Source organism: Panthera pardus, unplaced genomic scaffold (genome assembly GCF_024362965.1).
Source record: "Panthera pardus isolate Hobbes unplaced genomic scaffold, ASM2436296v1 HiC_scaffold_12, whole genome shotgun sequence".
In the NCBI taxonomy this organism is placed as follows: domain Eukaryota; kingdom Metazoa; phylum Chordata; class Mammalia; order Carnivora; family Felidae; genus Panthera; species Panthera pardus.
Genome location: NW_026526677.1, coordinates 88,168,864 through 88,186,696, shown reverse-complemented (window position 1 = coordinate 88,186,696; position 17,833 = coordinate 88,168,864). Strand labels below are relative to the sequence as shown.

The 17,833-nt window shown below is 39.0% G+C and overlaps 1 protein-coding gene across 3 annotated transcripts in view; it reads right to left on the bottom strand.

The window, feature by feature from the left end:
- The window catches only part of ZBTB44 (zinc finger and BTB domain containing 44), a 71,235-nt gene extending 53,500 nt beyond the window's left edge, over nt 1-17,735 (bottom strand). For 2 of the 3 annotated variants that reach the window (XM_019421423.2, XM_019421424.2), the window contains exon 1: nt 17,194-17,306. The gene's annotated coding sequence lies outside the window, so the exon portion shown is untranslated. Of the gene's footprint in view, nt 1-17,193 lie in introns of all 3 variants that reach the window. The other variant, XM_053900257.1, reaches the window with a different exon arrangement.
- Nucleotides 17,736-17,833: the final 98 nt, after the last annotated feature.

The window sequence follows — 17,833 nt, the reverse complement described above, 5'->3', positions numbered from 1 at the left end:
AGATCTTTGACTCTGTCAACTCTGGCTGAATTCCTGAACTTCAATTCTGGGTCTCTAATGACCAGCTAAAGCACTAGACAATTACTTCTGAATGTGTTTGCCATGTTTCAAATTCACCATCCAAAACTGAACTTAAATTCTCAACTGATATTTCATGGAGAATTTCTAATTTTGTTAATGATGGGTACTTTGAATTGCCCAGTCACCCAGAGCTTAAAATCTAGTCTTCATTTTTGAGTCACCCCCTCGCCTCCTGTTAAAACCTGGAAATCTTCTCTCAGCTACCATCCCTTCACAGGCAAATTCAGAAAAATTACAGATACTTCCCTACTAATCAACTTTTATTGATAAATCAAAGTCATACTCAGGAGCAAGACTGTTAAATATGCCTACTTCCAAGAGATGATATAAAATGGTCCTGCATGGTCATTTAAGTCTTTGCTCTCTTGTTTGCTCTCTCCATGCTTCATTTTGAAGTGTTTATGGATATTGTTAAATCCAGCAAAGTCAATAAACACCAAAAACCAGAAGAACGTTGAAAGTGTTGACAAACAGGTAATGGGGGAGGTGTGTGGGGGTGGGGTGGGAGGGGGGCACCTAGTTGGCTCAGTTAGTAGACCATGAGACACTCGATCCTGAAACTGTTAAGTCTGATCTCCACATTGTGTATAGAGATTACTTGGGGGGGAAAAAAAACTAAACTAAAAAAATTATATCTTAATATAATTAATTTAATTATACCTTAATATCTTAATACTGTTATAAAACCGTTTTGATGTTGTAAACCCTCTGAAAGGTTCTGAGGATTCCCAGGAGAGTCCCCACACCACACTACCCACTACTTTAATGTTTAATGTTAAATCAAGAAATGGTTAGAAATTTGCAGACAAGAACTTAAAGACTAAGCAAGGTGAATGGGCTGCTTAAACTCTGACCAAGCCCAGAAAAAGTTGGTTCCTTATCTTCAAATCTGCACATCAAAAGGTACTAAAATCTTGGGGCCCCAGGGTGGCTCATCTGGTTAAGCGTCTGATGTCTCTGATGTCGGCTCAGGTCAGGATTTTGAGTTCAAGCCCTGCATCAGGCTATCTGCTGTCAGTATGGAGCCCTCCTCGGATCCCCCCAACTACTCAAAATAAATAAAAACTTAAAAAAAAAAGTACTAAAATCCACTGTCACTTAAGACCATCATAGAGGAGTGTGTGTGTGTGTGTGTGTGTGTGTGTGTGTGCACGTGCGCACATGTGTATACACATGCTATCTGCTTCAACAAATTTGCAATGTAGATGTAATAGCTCTATTTAGGTCAAAGATAGTCAAGGAAAATGTTTACCTGGCTAAGAGGAATAGAACCTGCTGGAGTCCCAGGAGTTAGAGCTGCTTATTTGAACAGCAACAACAATAAACAAGCACAGAAAACTAGCCAGCTAGGTGTTTTCATCCCTGAATTTAAAGCCTAGAATTACGGGGGCCATCTTGGAACCATAAGGAGAGATACAGCCTAAGGATAGCAAAGCAAAAAGTTGAGAACGTGGGTTCTTAATGAGGTCATTGAATTGCTGAATAACCAACTCTGAAACTATCTTACTCCAGGATTTCTTGTTTTGTTTTTGTGTGAAATAATAAATGTCCTCAATGTTTAAGTCACTTGATTCAGGTTTTCTGACCCCAAAATGAATATTCATATACAGATGTACTTCAACAGGTCCAACTGAATTCATCATCGTTCCTCACGTATGTGAGGACTTCCTCTTGAAGTTCTCTGGCCAATGAGACCACCAATACAAAAGCAAAAGACCTGGGAGTCATCTATGACTTAAAAAGGTCACTCTCCCCAATACGTCTGCGTCCTAATCCCTGGAGTTTGCAAAAGTTACTATTATGGCAAAGACTTTACAGGTATGGTTAAGTATCTTAAGGAGATTGCCTGGAATGTCCAGGTAGGCCCTAAATACAAACATTAGCATTCTTATAAAAGAGAGATAAAAGGAAATCTGACACCCATCGGAGAAGGTGATGTGAAGATGGAGCAGAAATTAGAGTATTGTGGCCACAAGCCATAGAGTGCCTGCAGCCACCAGAAGCTGGAAGAGGCAAGGAACAGATTTGCCCCTAGAGCCATATGGAAGCCACTCCGTAGGAGTGGGTACCCGCCAATACCTTGATTTCATGGCAGTGATAGTGATTTTGAACTTCTGGGCTCCAAAACTGTGAGAGAATACATTTGTTACTTTGTTATTATTATTAAAAAAATTTTTTTAATGTTTTTTATTTGAGCGACAGACAGAATCCCAAGCAGGCTCTATGCCACCAGCACAGAGCCCAATGCAGGGCTCGATCCCACAAACTGCAAGATCATGACCTGAGCTGAAACCAAGAGTCTGATGCTTAACTGACTGAGCCACCCAGGGGCCCCTTATTATTTTTTAAAAATGTTTATTTTGAGAGAGAAAGGGGGGGGGGGCGGGGCAGAAAAAGAGGGAGAGAATCCCAAGCAGGCTTCACACTGTCAGTGCAGAACCCAATGAGGGGCCTGAACCCAGGAACCGTGAGATCACGACCTGAGCTGAAATCAGGAGTCAGATACTCAACCAACTGAGCCATGTAGGTACCCCCTCCTTTGTTACTTTAAGCCTTCCACTTTGTGATATTTATTACAACAGACACAGGAAACAAATACAACTTTTATCTTTCCCTTTTCTTCCTAACATAGACTTGGTCTCTAAAACCGATCTCAAATCCATCCTTTCCTTCCTTTCTTCATTAGTCATTGCTTTGGACTACTCAAACATTCTGACTGGTCTCCTTGCCTTTAGCCTCACCAACCTCAAATTAATCCTTCACCATTATTCAAATATTCTCTAATATAATCATCATGGGGCACCTGGGTGGCTCAGTAGGTTAAGCGCTGGACTTCGGCTCAGGTCATGACCTCACAGTTCATGGGTTCGAGCCCCGCCTCGGGCTCTGTGCTGACAGCTCAGAGCCTGCTTTGGTTTCTGTGTCTCTCTCTCTGCCCCTCTTCCACTTACACACTCTCTCTCTCAAAAATAAACATTAAAAATTTTTTTTCTAAATATAATCGTCTGAGTCCAGCACTTACTACCTCATGCCTTATCACACAAAACAACTCTTTTTTCTTAAATTCTCATTTCAGAACATTTTTTTTTAAGTTTATTTATTTTAAGAGAGAGAATGCAAGAGAATGTGAGTGGAAGAGGAACAGAGAGAGAGAGGGAGAGAAAGGATCCCAAGCAAGCTCCGTACTGTCGGCACAGAGCTTGATGCGGGGCTCAATCCCACCAACTGTAAGATAATGACCTGAGCTGAAATCGAGAGTTGAACATTTAACTGACTGAGCAACCTCAGGGCCCCATTACACAAAACTAAACAGTACACTTTGTTCTTTTCATCACTTTCATATACATTTGATATTGATTTCAATATACAAAACCCTTGAGATAAGGCAGATTATTCTCTTCCCATTAAATTGGTGAGGAAACTGAAGCTGAGAAGAACTGACTTATTCAAAATCATAGGGCTAATAAACAGAAAATCATATCCTGATGCTAATATTTCTTACTGTTTCATATTCTCTTCACTCTACAGTTTTAGATGCTTTAGGCTGTTATCTTTCCCTTTCTACTCTCCAATATTAACTATTTGCTCCAAACTGATTTTGACTCATTCTCCAATTACATATAATTTCCACTTCTATATGTTTCATCCCTTTTTGGAATTCCCTCCTCATTGCTCTCAACAGGTCAAATACTATTTTATTTGCTCTTCCTTCTACCCTAGATTATCAGCAATACCTCTCATTAGTATGTCACTTTTTATTTTCTATTTTAAAGTTTTTATTGATTGATTTAGAGAGACCAACCGTGAGCAGGGGAGGGGCAGAGAGAAAGGAGGCAGAGAGAGAATTCCAAGCAGGCTCCACACTGTCAGCCCGACTTGGGGCTTGAACTCACTAAAACTGTGAGATCATAACCTGAGGCAAAACCAAGAGCCAGACACTCAACTGACTGAGCCACCCAGGTGCCTCTGTATGTCACTTTTTAGATTACAATATGCTTTCAAATATATTTTCTTTGGATCTTAAAGACCTTCTGAAGTAGATAAGGAAAACTCTTTAAAGAAAAATAATATCAGAGAAAATAAGTGGCCTAACAGGGGCTTAAAATCAGAAACTCTGACTTTAATTACATCCTGTCCTTACTTTATTATTAAGCTATGATGCCTTTCCCTCCATCTAACTCCTGCAGTATTTTCTGTCTTGACCACTAATTTGGCAGTTTATATAATACCAATTTAGGTTTACCAGGGATTATACTCTGTCTCCTCTCCAAGGACAATTCCAATATATTTATGAAATCAATCATACCCGTGTTCTTTAAAAATCATTTCATAAGTGCTTGAGCTAGAACTGCTGTACAATAAACTGTATAATACAGTGTATAATTTGATCAGTTTTAACATATATCATCACTACGATCAAGATACGGAAAATTTCCATGACCCCCAGACATTTGTGCCTCTTTGCAATTTCTCCCTCCTACTCCTCTCAGGAACTAATGATTTGCTTTTCATTTTAGATTAGCTACATTTTCTAGAATTTTATATTAATAGAATTATATAATATAGACTTTCTTATTTATCTGGCTTCTTTCACTGGGTATAATTATTGAGATTCATCCATGTTGTTGGGCTCAAGAATCTGGCTTTTTATTACTGAGTGCTGTTCTATTTGTATAGATATACCAGAATCTGTTTATCATTTAACTGTTGACAGACGTTTGAGTTATTTCCAGTTTGAGGCTATTACAAATAAAGCTGTTACGAACATTTGTGTAAAATCTTCATGTGGACATTACATGGAGGTTCTTAATAATTTCTTTTTCTATACCATTCACATATTATCTTCTTTCTAGTAACACTAATTATAGTGCAGTGATTCTCACTGGGCATCCCTTTATGGCCACAAAAGGATCATTGCTCTACCTCAGTAGCTTACGTATAATAGATGATCAACTGTTTACAGATCTTGCTGTCTTATAGATCCACATGCTACTTAAGAGACTGAGGTTGTGTGCATTCTATAAATGCCTAACAGAAAGGGCAATTAAAGAATGTTGGAAGAAACGTTTGTGGTTTATGGTGCTTATTTCTGGAATAAACATATTCTTTTACATTGAATTACATTATTAATAAAAGTGTAACTGCAAACAACAACAAAATAAAACTTGAAACAAAATACATGAAGTAAAGAGTTTAACATACACAACATGCAAATATTTTATAGAAAACCTGTTAAAACAGCTGGTTTAAGAACAGAAGAGCCATAACTCAAAGTAAAAACCTCATGCTAAAATTACACAGAATATGAAGGAACTAGTGAAAATTGCTACTCAATTACTTCTCTCTCTAAAAACTTATTAAGTTACAAGAGTATGTTTTTCACTATTATTTTCCTTAGAATCAAGTTTTTTTTCCCTTACAAATATTATAGTACCACAATTTTAAATTTTGTTCTAAGAAAACTTGTTATTCTGTTGTCACTCTAAGCAAAACCAAATATATGTATTTTTCTATGAAAGGACGTACACTTTTTAGAATGGATTCACATGAGTACTCATATTTGAGAACACTTTTACTTTCTCTGAACACTTATAAAGTATATGTGATCTTTAATTTGATGATGGTTTATTTTCCAATAGTCTTCCTTAAGTGTTTATTAACGTTTTCAGGAAGAATTTCAAAGAGATTTCTGAATCTGAGCTATAAAGAAATCGTTTAACTTTTATAACTAGCCATATTTTATAATCAAACAAAGATTTCAATCATTTTGCTACATGAAGAAGTCCTTCTTAGTTCAGAATTTAAGAGACTGAGATTTACCTGGACTAAAACAATAAATCAGTTAAACCTGTAACATTCAACTATTAGAATTTCCTCTCATTGCTGGTAGCCAGAGTCACGCTGATTGTTAATTTCTGTATCAAGAGAAGAGCAGTTAATATAGATTGATTAATTCACCAAGTGTCTTTATCTCTTTCTTGGCTCAGAATTCAGAGAAAGTAGTTTTTTAAATTGTTATAAATGAGGAAACTAAACGTTAAATTAATTTGCCTGCAGTCCTATAAATAAATAAGAACAGGGTTTGAACAGAGGTCTATCTGACTAAAAAATTCAAATTCCCAGTCCCTTCCCCTATCCCATCATGTTGCCATTCACAAGGATTCAATCATAATACACAAGGAGTATCAGCTTTAACATCAATTCATTATTACTAGACAGAAAGCTTGAAGTCGGGTCTTATTCACAGATCCTTACAGGAGCAAGTTAAATTCAAGTCAGTTTTAGTTAATTAGCATTTAAAGAGTTCTTTTTTTTTCCCTAAAGAGTTTTTAAGTGCTCACATCAACTACTGGAGTTCCAATGTGTTTGTTTTAAAATATGTACACAAGTACAGTGGCTTTACCCAACAGGCCTTTGCACTGCTGCCAACTTTATTTTTATTTTGAGAGAGAGAAAGCACAAGCAGGGGAGGGGCAGAGAGAGAGGAAGAGAGAGAGAATCCCAAGCCAGCTCCGAAATGTCAGTGCAGAGCCTGACGTGGGACTTAAACTCACAAACCCAGCCGTGATATCATCACACGAGCAGAAATCAAGAGCCAGACGCTCAACCGACTGAGCCACCCAGGTGTCCCTACTGCTGAACTTTAAATGTGTCTTATTATGGATTCAATCTTGTCTCCTCCCTGTCCAGTATGTTGAAGTCTTATGCCCCACAACTGAGAATGTTACCTTATTGGGAAACAGGCTCTCTACAAAGGTAATCAAGTTAAAATGATGTAATTAGGATGTCGTTATATAAAGGGGATATGACACACAGGGAGAACAAGTGAGGACTGGAGGTATACTGCCACAAGCCAGAGGCAAGAAGAAAGGCATAGAAGGGATCGTGCCTGGGTCGCCTGAGTGGCTCAGTCAGTCAAGTATCCGACTTCGGCTCACATGATCCCACGTCTCGGTGCTGACAGCTCAGAGCCTGGAGCCTGCTTCAGATTCTGTGTCTCCATCTCTCTCTCTCTGCCCCTCCCCCGCTGGCACTCTGTATCTCTCTCCCTTCCAAAAATAAACAAACATTTAAAAAAATTTACCGAAGAATAGATAGTTCCCTCATAGGTTCCTTCCCTCAGAAGGAACCAACCCTTCCAACAATTTGATTGTGGACTTCATTTAACTACACTAAATTTTAACGAACTCAACATTTCAATTAAAAGGCAGAACAGGGGGCGCCTGGGTGGCTCAGTCGGTTGAGCGTCCGACTTCAGCTCAGGTCACGATCTCGCGGTCCGTGAGTTCGAGCCCCACGTTGGGCTCTGGGCTGATGGCTCAGAGCCTGGAGCCTGCTTCCGATTCTGTGTCTCCCTCTCTCTCTGCCCCTCCCCCGTTCATGCTCTGTCTCTGTCTCAAAAATAAAAATAAACATTAAAAAAAATAAAAATAAAAAAAATAAAAGGCAGAATAGGATTAAAAATCCAAGCCCAACTATATGCTCTTTATAAGAAAGAAGGAAATAAAAGGACACAGGTATGTTAGAAGATATACCATGCAGACAATAAAGACAGATAGGCTGGAGTGATATTTTTAATATCAGATAGACTTCAAGACAAAAATATTACCAGAGATACAGAGGTGTGTAACAATAAGAAATGTGTGTGCACCTAATAACAATGCTTTAAAATACAAGCAGCAAACACTGACAGAATTAAGGAGAAAGACAACCCGTAAAAATACTTGGAAATTTTAATACCCCTCTCAATAACTGGTAGAATTGGGCCCCCTTCCAAAAAAAAGTCAGTGAAGACATAAAAAGATCTGACCAATACCACCAATCACCTTGACTTGATATTTATAGTGCAGAATACACATTCTTTTCAAGTGTAACACAGTATGCTTATCAAAACAGATATGCTGGGCCATAAGACAAATCTTAATAAATTTTAAAGTAATGAATGCACACAAAAGTGTTCTCTCTATATATACACACAATTAGAAATCAATGAGTTATCGAGAAAACCTCAAATATTTGGAAATAAAATGTTGAAATAATCCATAGGTTTATTGAAGGAATCAATGAGGGAAACAGAAAAGTATTTTTTATTGAGTAATAATTAAAATACATTATTAACATTTGTGGGATGCTGCTAAAGCAGTGCTTAAGGTAAAAATTATAGCTTTCAATATACATATTAGAAAAGAATGTCTAAAAAAAAACAATCAATGGCCTATGACCATACACCCTGCCACCTCCCATTAGGATGACTCCGATTAAATAAAAAATCACAAATCACACAGAAAACAACAAGTGTTGGTGAGGATGTGGAGGAAAAAAATCCTTGTGCACCACTGGTAGGAATGTAAGTGTAGCCACTGTGTAAAACAGTATTGGGGTGCATAAAAACTTAAAAATAGAATTATCATATGATCCAGCAATTCTACTTCTGGTATATACCCGAAAGAATTGAAAGCAGGGACATGAACATCTATTTGTATGCAAATATCCATAGGAGTATTATTCACAATGGCCAAAAGGTAGAGATACTCCAAGTGTCTGTCAACAGATGATGGATAAACAAGATGTGATATATACATACAATGGGATATCATTTAGTCTTAAAAATGAAGGGATTTTGATAGGCACTACAATAGGAATAAGTCCTGAGGATATTATGCTAAATGAAATATGCCAGTCACAAAAGGACATTGTATGATGGCGATATGAGGTTTCCAGAGTAGTCAGAGTCATAGAAACAAAGTAGAAGGATGGCTGCCAGGGGCTTAGGGAGGGAGAAGAATGGAAAGTTATTATTTAATGGGTACAGAGTTACAGTTTTGCAAGATAAGAAGAGTTCTAGAGATGAATGGTGGTGATGGTTGCATAACAATGTGAATGTATTTTATGCTACTGAACTGTACACTTAAAAATAGTTAAGGAAATAAATATGTAAATGTATATTTCACTGCAATTAAAATAAATCAGGGCGCCTGAGTGGCTCAGTTGGTTGAGCATCTTGAATCTTGATTTCGGCTCAGGTCATGATCTCAGGGACCTGGGATGAAGCCCTGCATCCGGCTCTGTGCTGAGTATGGAGCCTGCTTAAGATTCCCGCGCCCCCCCCCCCCCCCCCCCCCGCTCTTTCCCCTACTCACACAGGTGCTCTCTAAATTAAAAATAAATAAAAAATTAAAATAAAATTTAAAAAAATCAATGGCCTAGGCTTCTACCATTGAATAGGAAATAGAGCACAGAACAAATTAAAGCCAAAATGGTTCTTTAAAGAGAATCTAGCTACAATGCAAAATTGATAAACCTTCAGCTAGAATGATGAGGAAAAACAGAGGAGGAAAAAGCGGGTGGGAGACAGCAAAAAGAAAACCTGGAAAAGATATACAGAATGACCAGGATGGTAGAATATTCCAAAAACCAAGGGTGCAGAATATCTCAAGGAGTGGTTTTCAGTGTCAAATGCTGCTGATAGGTCAAATAAGATATAAACCAGTCTATTCAATATAATCACAAAGAAATACTGATGACCTTATAATAGCACATAGTAGAGAGTTAGACTGCAATTGATAAAGAATGTACAGAAATGAGGAAGTAAAAACTGTGAGTATAGACAATCCAATCTGAAGAAGTCTGCTTCTAAAGATAGAGCAAGGGAGTTCACTGGAGGGAAATAAGGGCTCAAAGGAGGATGCTGGTATTTTTATAGAATGGGAGAAACTAGAGAATGCTTTTCCCCCAGATTTATTATTTTTATTGTGGTAAAATATAGACAGATTGTTTTGATAGTTGTTGGAAAAGACTCAGAGAAAAAGGAAAAGTTGAAGATACAGGAAACAGTGATAACAGACAACACAAGGTCCCTGGACAGGGAGAAACCGGATTCAATGCCTGAGTGAAAAAATTAGCCTTAAACAGGAGACCCAGTGACAGGAAAAAAGAGTTCAAGGAAGGGTGCAGTTACAGTTTATAGGTGGGTGGTGACAAGTAGTGAGAGTTCTTGTCTGACAGCTTTGGCTTTTATGTTATTTCTCTTTGAAACTATAGGTAGAGGTAGAATGCTGAGAAGAGAGGAGATAAAGTACAATTTTGAGGAAAATGAAACATGAGAAATGTATGGAGATAAAAAACCCAGAAGGACGGCTAGGAGGTACTGAAAGACCCAAATAAAACTGGGAAACCACAAATCTGTGGTGGCAATAATCTATGGCTTTTGAGTTTTATCTCAATAAACTGTAAAAAAAATAATCAATGACTTTGAATTATTCTTTAAAAAAGAACAATAATCACAAGTCAATATTAACACTTATATAGTACTCAATATGTACCAGGCATTGTTCTAAGTACTTTTTGCATATTAAAAAATTTAATTTTCACACAATCTTGGAATAGGTATCCCGCGGCATCTTCATTTTACCAACAAGGAAAACAAAGCACAAAGAAGTTAAGGGAACTGGCCCAAGATCACACAAGTAGTAAGTAAAAGAGTCAAGATTTGAACCCAGTCTGCTCTTAACACTATTCTGTACTGGCTCTCAAAGTAAACCTAGTTGAGCAAAGTAGAAAGAAATGAGGAAGACATAATACCAAGTTGGCCAAAAAAACAGAGGCAGTGACTCCTGTAATACAAACAATTCTCACAGAAGTATGGTTTGTATAGTTTTATACGGCACGCAAAAGGCACCAAATATAAAAGCAACTGTGCTCATACAGTAACAGAAAGTCACAAAAAAAGTGAGCAGTGTTGGCAGATCCAAAGCAGAAAGGAGAAAAACAGAGCCAAAAAAAAAAAAAGTAAAATTCAGGTAGTCAAAACGTAAAAAGGACAAAAAGATAAAGTGGAAGAAAGAAAACATACAACACACACACACCAGTAAATACCACCAGTAAAAGAAATACTAAATGGAAGCAAAGTAGGTATGTCTGAGTCCCTGAAAACTCATACATTTTATTTTTCTGTTTAGACCAAAGATTTCCCAATTTTATCAAAGAGCACAAATAAGATATTTAATAGAAACTAGTATTGAATCTGCTTGCTTTTCCTTGCTAATAGTAGGTGAGGATCAGACACTTAGCAAGTTAAGATCTAAATTAAGAGGAAATCAGTTAAATCTAAAGTTGCTTCAGAGGCCAGAGGGGTAGCAGTTCCACAAAATTCTGATTCCAGAGATTCAGTCTTGGTTATATGCTACCCCAACACGTCTGTAGTTGTGCTGAATACATCCAAAACAATCAAAGCCAAATGAATAGCCAATTCCCTCAGCACATAGAAATACATACATTTTAATAGCTGTAGGATAGCAATACAGAATACAGAAACTGTAAATTGAGTGGGTATAAACCAATTGTAAGTTTTTGAAGCTATACTAAAAATTATTAAAATAGGAGAACATTCAATGTGGAAACAAGGACAATGTTCTCCAAGAAGAGTGACACATTTTCATCCACCAGTTTTCACTATTCTAAGAAGGAAATATCAGTATGACATACCATGATGATACAAGTCAGTGATTTACTCCACAATGAGTTATGTAAACATGTGCTAAGTTCACCTTTGGCACTAATAATGTTAGTGAAGAAATTAATGTAATAGTCAATGTACCTTCAAGCAGGAGTATAATACAAATCTAATGTATACAATCACTATTTTAGATCCTGTGACTAAGAATCTAGAGACTTCCAGCTCATTGCCTAAAATGGGGTGATGTATTTCTAACATAAAGAACAAAAAAACCAACGTGGCTTTCAGTTTAACAGGGGATAAATTTTGCCCAATCATTCTTAGGTATCTGGAGAATCATCTGTTGCGGTCATCAACGTGGGACATTTAAAGTAAAAACACCCCAGGGGTGCCTGGGGGGCTCAGTCAGTTAAGTGTCCAGTATCTGGTCATCAACGTGGGGCATTTAAAGTAAAAACACCCTAGGGGGGCCCGGGGGGGGGGAGGGGAAGGGGGGGAGAGGGGGGGAGGGGAGGGGGCTCAGTCGGTTAAGTGTCCGACTTCAGCTTAGGTCATGATCTCACAGTTTGTGGGTTCCAGCCTGCATGGGGTTCTGTGTTGATAGCTGGGAGTCTGAAGCCTGCTTCAGATTCTGTGTCTCTCTCTCTCTGCCCCTCCCCTACTTGTGCTGTCTCTCAAAAATAAAGGTTAAAAAATTTTTTTTAAAGTAAAAACTCCCCATAAAGTTTATATGAAAAGTATGCTCAATAGCAGTCTACAAAATATCAGAAAACTACAAGGAGAAAAACATATACATACATTTGATATATGTAATATTTTTAAAGATATTAAAAAACTATAGCCGGAAGGAGCCTAATTAATTAGGGATCCCCTAACTAATGAAGAAAACCCCTTTAAAAGAGCCTTTGATGCTTGACCACTTTCAGTGACAAGTGTTTTATCCTTTATAGGCTAGGAAGACATACTAAAAATTTAAGAGAACCATTCTAGGCATAGAGGATGATATCGCTCGTTACTGGTTTTTATACAGCCATCAAAATTGTCTTATAATTACAATATACTGTTAATCACTCCCTCCAACATTTTATTATGAAAAATTTCAGACAAAGCAGAAATTTAAAGAATTTTACAAATGAATGCTTGCATAACCATACCTAGATTCTACCATTAACATTATAATACTTGATTTATCACATATCTATCCATCTGCCAATCCATCTTGCTTTCTGATGTTGTACTATGTAAAGTTTATTTATTTTTGAGACAGAGAGGGAGAGAGAATCCCAAGCAGGTTCTGCACTGTCAGCACAGAGCCCGATACGGCGCTCAATCCCACAAACCCAGAGACCATGAACTGAGCTGAAATCAAGAGTTGGACTGGACATTCAAACAACTGAGCCACCAAGGCATCTCCTAAACTATGCAGTTTCTGAAGCAAAGTCTGATAGTAATACTAAGGATGTATAATAAACCTGACAAGCACTTGGGGCTCTTGGCATGTAATCTTCGGTGTTGCTACAGGACAAACATCAACCATATAATTCCTTTAATTCATGGTGAATGAAAATATATTTTATTACCCGTTATATTTAGCTATGAGGTGTACCAAAGTAGTAAAATGCTAATTCTGATGACAGACTTGAGTTTGAAACCTGGATATCAGTTTCCTTACTTGCTAAATAAGATATTAGGCAATATCAAGAGTTAGTGTGAAATTTAAATGAGATGTTGTATGCAATGTTTAGTACAATGCTGGCTTTTTGAAAGGGCTCAACAAACGTTAGCAATTATCATCATTAGCATATTCGTCCATTCAGTCTACCCACAATAGGCTCTACTTGTTATGTGGTTATACATACCTATGCAATTATTTGTGGCATTTCCCTCCTACTTTGTGTTCTAATAATACTGCGAAATCTATTTTACTGAGATTAAAGAGAGAATGAGGGGGAATAGGTCCAAAGCACATGCATTCTCCATTTTCCCACTCCACTCCCTTAAGGAAATCTATATTCACTCTGTTACCAAAAGCAGTAGTGGTATACACGAGGAAAACACACTGGACACATCTTTTGCTTTTTAGCACCTGGGTGACAGGTGATTGATAAACTGCCTAATTGTGCTCTGCCCACTTTAGATAACCACTGCTCCCTCCTAATCCCTCATTTGAACACATAATTATAATTTCTATAAAATTTTGCCCAATCCAAATAAAATGTGCTGTTGTCACTGATCACATGTCCAAATGCCTTTTATATCTGCAGAAAGCATATGTATGTCAATTTTGTTGTGTGGCATGCAAGTGGATGAAAGACACAAAACTTCCACCACCTACATACCTCTTTAAAGACATGATTTTCAAGTAGAAGCTTGTAAAAACAAGCTTGAAATCTACTTTTCTGCTCACCTTGAAAGATTAGTCTTAATGTTTTCTCTTTGCCAGAGGAATCAGAATCTAATTGCAAAACTTAAAATTACTCCTATATCACTTCAAGCAAGTAACATACTCTGTCTACTGATAAACCTTCTGCAGTTAAGATATATATTAGATATTAAAAGGTATGGCAAAGATAAAGAATACTTCATCTTAAAAATTAATTTGGGTGAGACTTCTTTAGCCATACTTTCAAAAAATTATTTTGTCTTTTGAACCATGTATTTTACATATTCAAAAATAAATACAACTCTAAAATAATAAATAAAACCAATGAACCATATCAAATTGGTAGCTAAACAAACAGAAAAATATTCCAAGGGACTTCTGAACACCCTAAGCATTCCCATTATACACCCTTCATAGAATATATTCTAAGGACAAAAATAAGTGCAAAGAACTCTTAAAATGTGGGGGAAGCTTAATGATAGTAGAATATTGTTACGGTTATTTTTAAATGACTGCATGTATACACAGTAGGATAAAGTTAAGTATGTTAATTCTATTAGGCACCAAGATTTTCATTTGAGACAAATATAAAATCAAAGAAGTCAGCTATGTTAAATCTGAATTGGATATATCACTATGAACGTATGATTGAATAAGCAAAAAACATTTTTCAGTTCTCTCCTCTGAAAGGGCCTCGAAGCAATGATATTCCAGCAGCAATGAATATGCCAACATCCTGATCTTGGTATCTACATACCATTTCTCATCAAAAAGAACCAAGACTCCTTAAACAACCCATTCCAGATCCAGAGCAAAGAAAGTAACAAGGCAAGCGTAGGGTACCTTGTGCCAGAAAGCACCCCAAGAGTGCTTCAATGGCAAGCAGGAGTTAAAAAAAAAAAAAAAAGACACAGGAGCCAGGGTGAAAGGGTTCCTACTGTCCAAATGTGGGGCAATTTGATCGAAAAGAAAAATGACTGTAATGGTTATTCAAAAAAATGCACGCATTAAAACCCAGGAGTCCATAGTGTGTCATGCAAAAAAGGAAGAAAAAAAATCTCATTCGCCATCACTGGGGTAATGGGGTAATTATTTCCCTAACCCTTTACTCTGAATATTGATCACTGAAGGGAAGAAATTAAGCATTTGCTCCACATTTTTTAGGAAGAACTTTAGTTGCCCCTAGTTAATGATGAAAATCTTTCTTACAGAAAATCTCCAGTAAAAGTGATTTACTCAAAAGTCACCAAGGAGTGCTGAAATCACTAAGTAAAAGGTAGGATATTTGCTTGGTGTCAAAGTATTACCCCAAGGCTGCGTACAAATCACAGACAGGCAAACCACACCCTTATAACAGATTTGGTAGTCACCACTTTAGTGGTCATCTGGCATCACTAACAATGTAGCAGTCTGACATTATCTCCCTATTTATGAAGCAATATGAAGTACATAGTATTACCTATTAAAAATATTCTTGCCAAAGAAGTTTAACTTCAAGCTAATCAAGTTTTTCTTTAGACTTAACTTCCAGTAACAGAAAATTCAAGGGGATAGGGGAATAAATTAAAAGCTACTATGAGGAAATAGATAAAGTCTCGAATGTGGGAGCATTTATAAGACAACAGCTTTGGGCAACTAAGTGTCAGAAAAAAAAGGAGATGGGTACTAATCTTTTTAAAAGGGACTAAAGGCATAATCATCAAATGCAATGTATTCATCTTGACCAAATACTGAAAGGGAAAAAATTTCTCAAGGAGGCTTTAGAATAAAGGGGAAATTTGCATACGGATTATTTAGATAATGATTTGGGGGTTAAGTAGAAGCCTGTCCTTATTTTAAGGAAATACATGCTCAAATATTTGAAGGTCCTGATGTTTACAACTTACTTTCAAATGTTACACACAGAAAGACAGGGAGAAGACAGGAAACAATAAATGTTACTGACCCTAGGCTGTGGAGTATTCACTATTTTTTTCTCAACTTCATAAGGCAAATTTTTCGTAATAAAGTTAAAAGTGCACCTGTACTGAAAAGCAAGGTAGAAAATATTCCTACACTGGAATTATATCTGGGTACAAATTTCACTTGTAGTTGTGGGGCGTGAGGCAATTATCGTTAAATATGTCTCATCTATAAAATTCAAGGAATAGTATCTAAGTCATTAGGTTGTCCTGAGAATTAAATAAGACCACATATGTAAAATGCCTAGCAGTGTTGCACAAAATAAATCTGGTTTCCAGAATTAATGAATGTTAGCCTAAAATACGAGACTACAGGAAAGCATGATTTTCACATTGCGTGATAAAGAAACTACATTAGCTACAATTAAATGTTATTAACCACTGGCAGTCAATGTGAAGTAATGAGGGAAATGAAGATTTATATAATGTTTTTTTTTTTTAATCCAATAATTCCAACTGAAAGCCTAGGCAAAAGGAAATCACAAAATTTTTACCTATCCAAACTATTTTCCATCTACCAAATTGTTTAGTTTACGGTATTAGCCTATATCCGAATAAAACTGTAAGAAAATAAGTGGAAGCGAATTTCTTCCTGACCTCAATAATCTACTTATGTGTTGAAAAACTTAAGTTTTTGTCTTCATTTCTGTAAGTTCCAATAAAGTATACAATTACTGGTCCTTATTTTAAATTCCGGTTAAGACTCATAGAACTCACAAGGATGCAATTTCCTTTGATCAGCTCTAATATACTTGTCATTTCACTTGCAGGTAACCTCTTTTCCTGGTTAGGCCAGCAGAAAATGACTAGATGAAGAGGGATCCTCAGGTAGGGAAGAAAAAGAGGTGCCCGCTGTTATTATTTTTTAAGAGTGCCATCCTTTTCTTTCCAGCACCAGAGAAAAAGCAGCAGGGGAGAGGGGGAAAACAGTGAGGTCTCAGGCTCGACCAGGTGAGAGGAGGTAACACCTCTGCCTTCTTTGGGTTAGGGTGTCGGGGCAAACGGGCATGCAAATGATGGGGAACACCCTGAAAGATCGGGGTGATTTCTCTTGGCTGGGGGGTGGGGGTGGGGGGTGGGCAAGGCTAGTCTCCTCCCTGAAGGATTAAATGCCACCGAGGGGACCCTGTGGGGTGTCTCCCGGAGCGGATGGGGTAACAAGACCAGGCTTTCCTTTCCGTCCAGCGCCCAGATGGGGGACGCGTGGTGTCAGCCCCTCGGCGGGGGCACCCCGAAGACACAGGCGGCGAGAAGTGGCTGGCCCAGACCCCCGCTGGGACCGGGCGGCCCTCTCGCCCTCCCCTCCCCATTACCTGCGGGCGGCGGTGCCGGGGCCCGGAGGCCTGGTGCTCCTCCTCCTCCTCCCCGCCAGGCTGAGGCGGCGAGGTGGCGGCGGCGGCGGCGACAGCCCGGGGGGAGGGGGCGGAGCGCGCGGCTCGCTGCCTCTCTCCTCCCCCGGGAGGCTGAGGGGACCCTATCTCGGGCCGCCGCGCCTAGGCCCGTGGACAGCCTGTGGCTGGGGCATGGCGGTAAAACCAGCAGCGTGCCTGCGAGGTGGGAGAGTGCGAAGCGGCTGAGAGGGAAGCACCCGCAGCGCTCCGAGGGGCCTGAGGGGAGGAGCGAGGGGGCCCGGGGAGCCGCGCGCGGGCGGCCGTTGGGGGCGGTTGGCCGAGGGCTGGCGGCGGTTTGGGGAGCGCGGCGACGGCTCGCGTTTTTCTCGGCGGGGTGGGGAAGGGGAAGGGGAGTGAGGGGAGGGGAGGGGGAGGTTGGGAGGGAGCCGCCGCCGCGCGCGTGCGGGCCGGCGCCGCGGCCGTTGCCGCTCCGCTCACTCCAGCCTGTTTGGGGGCACTTTGTTTGTGTCCCACAATGCTCTGCGCGGGCGGCCGGGCTGGGGAAGGGGAGGGAAAGTGGGCGGGGCGGAACGAGCTCGGAGGCGGGGCGCCAGCGGGGTGG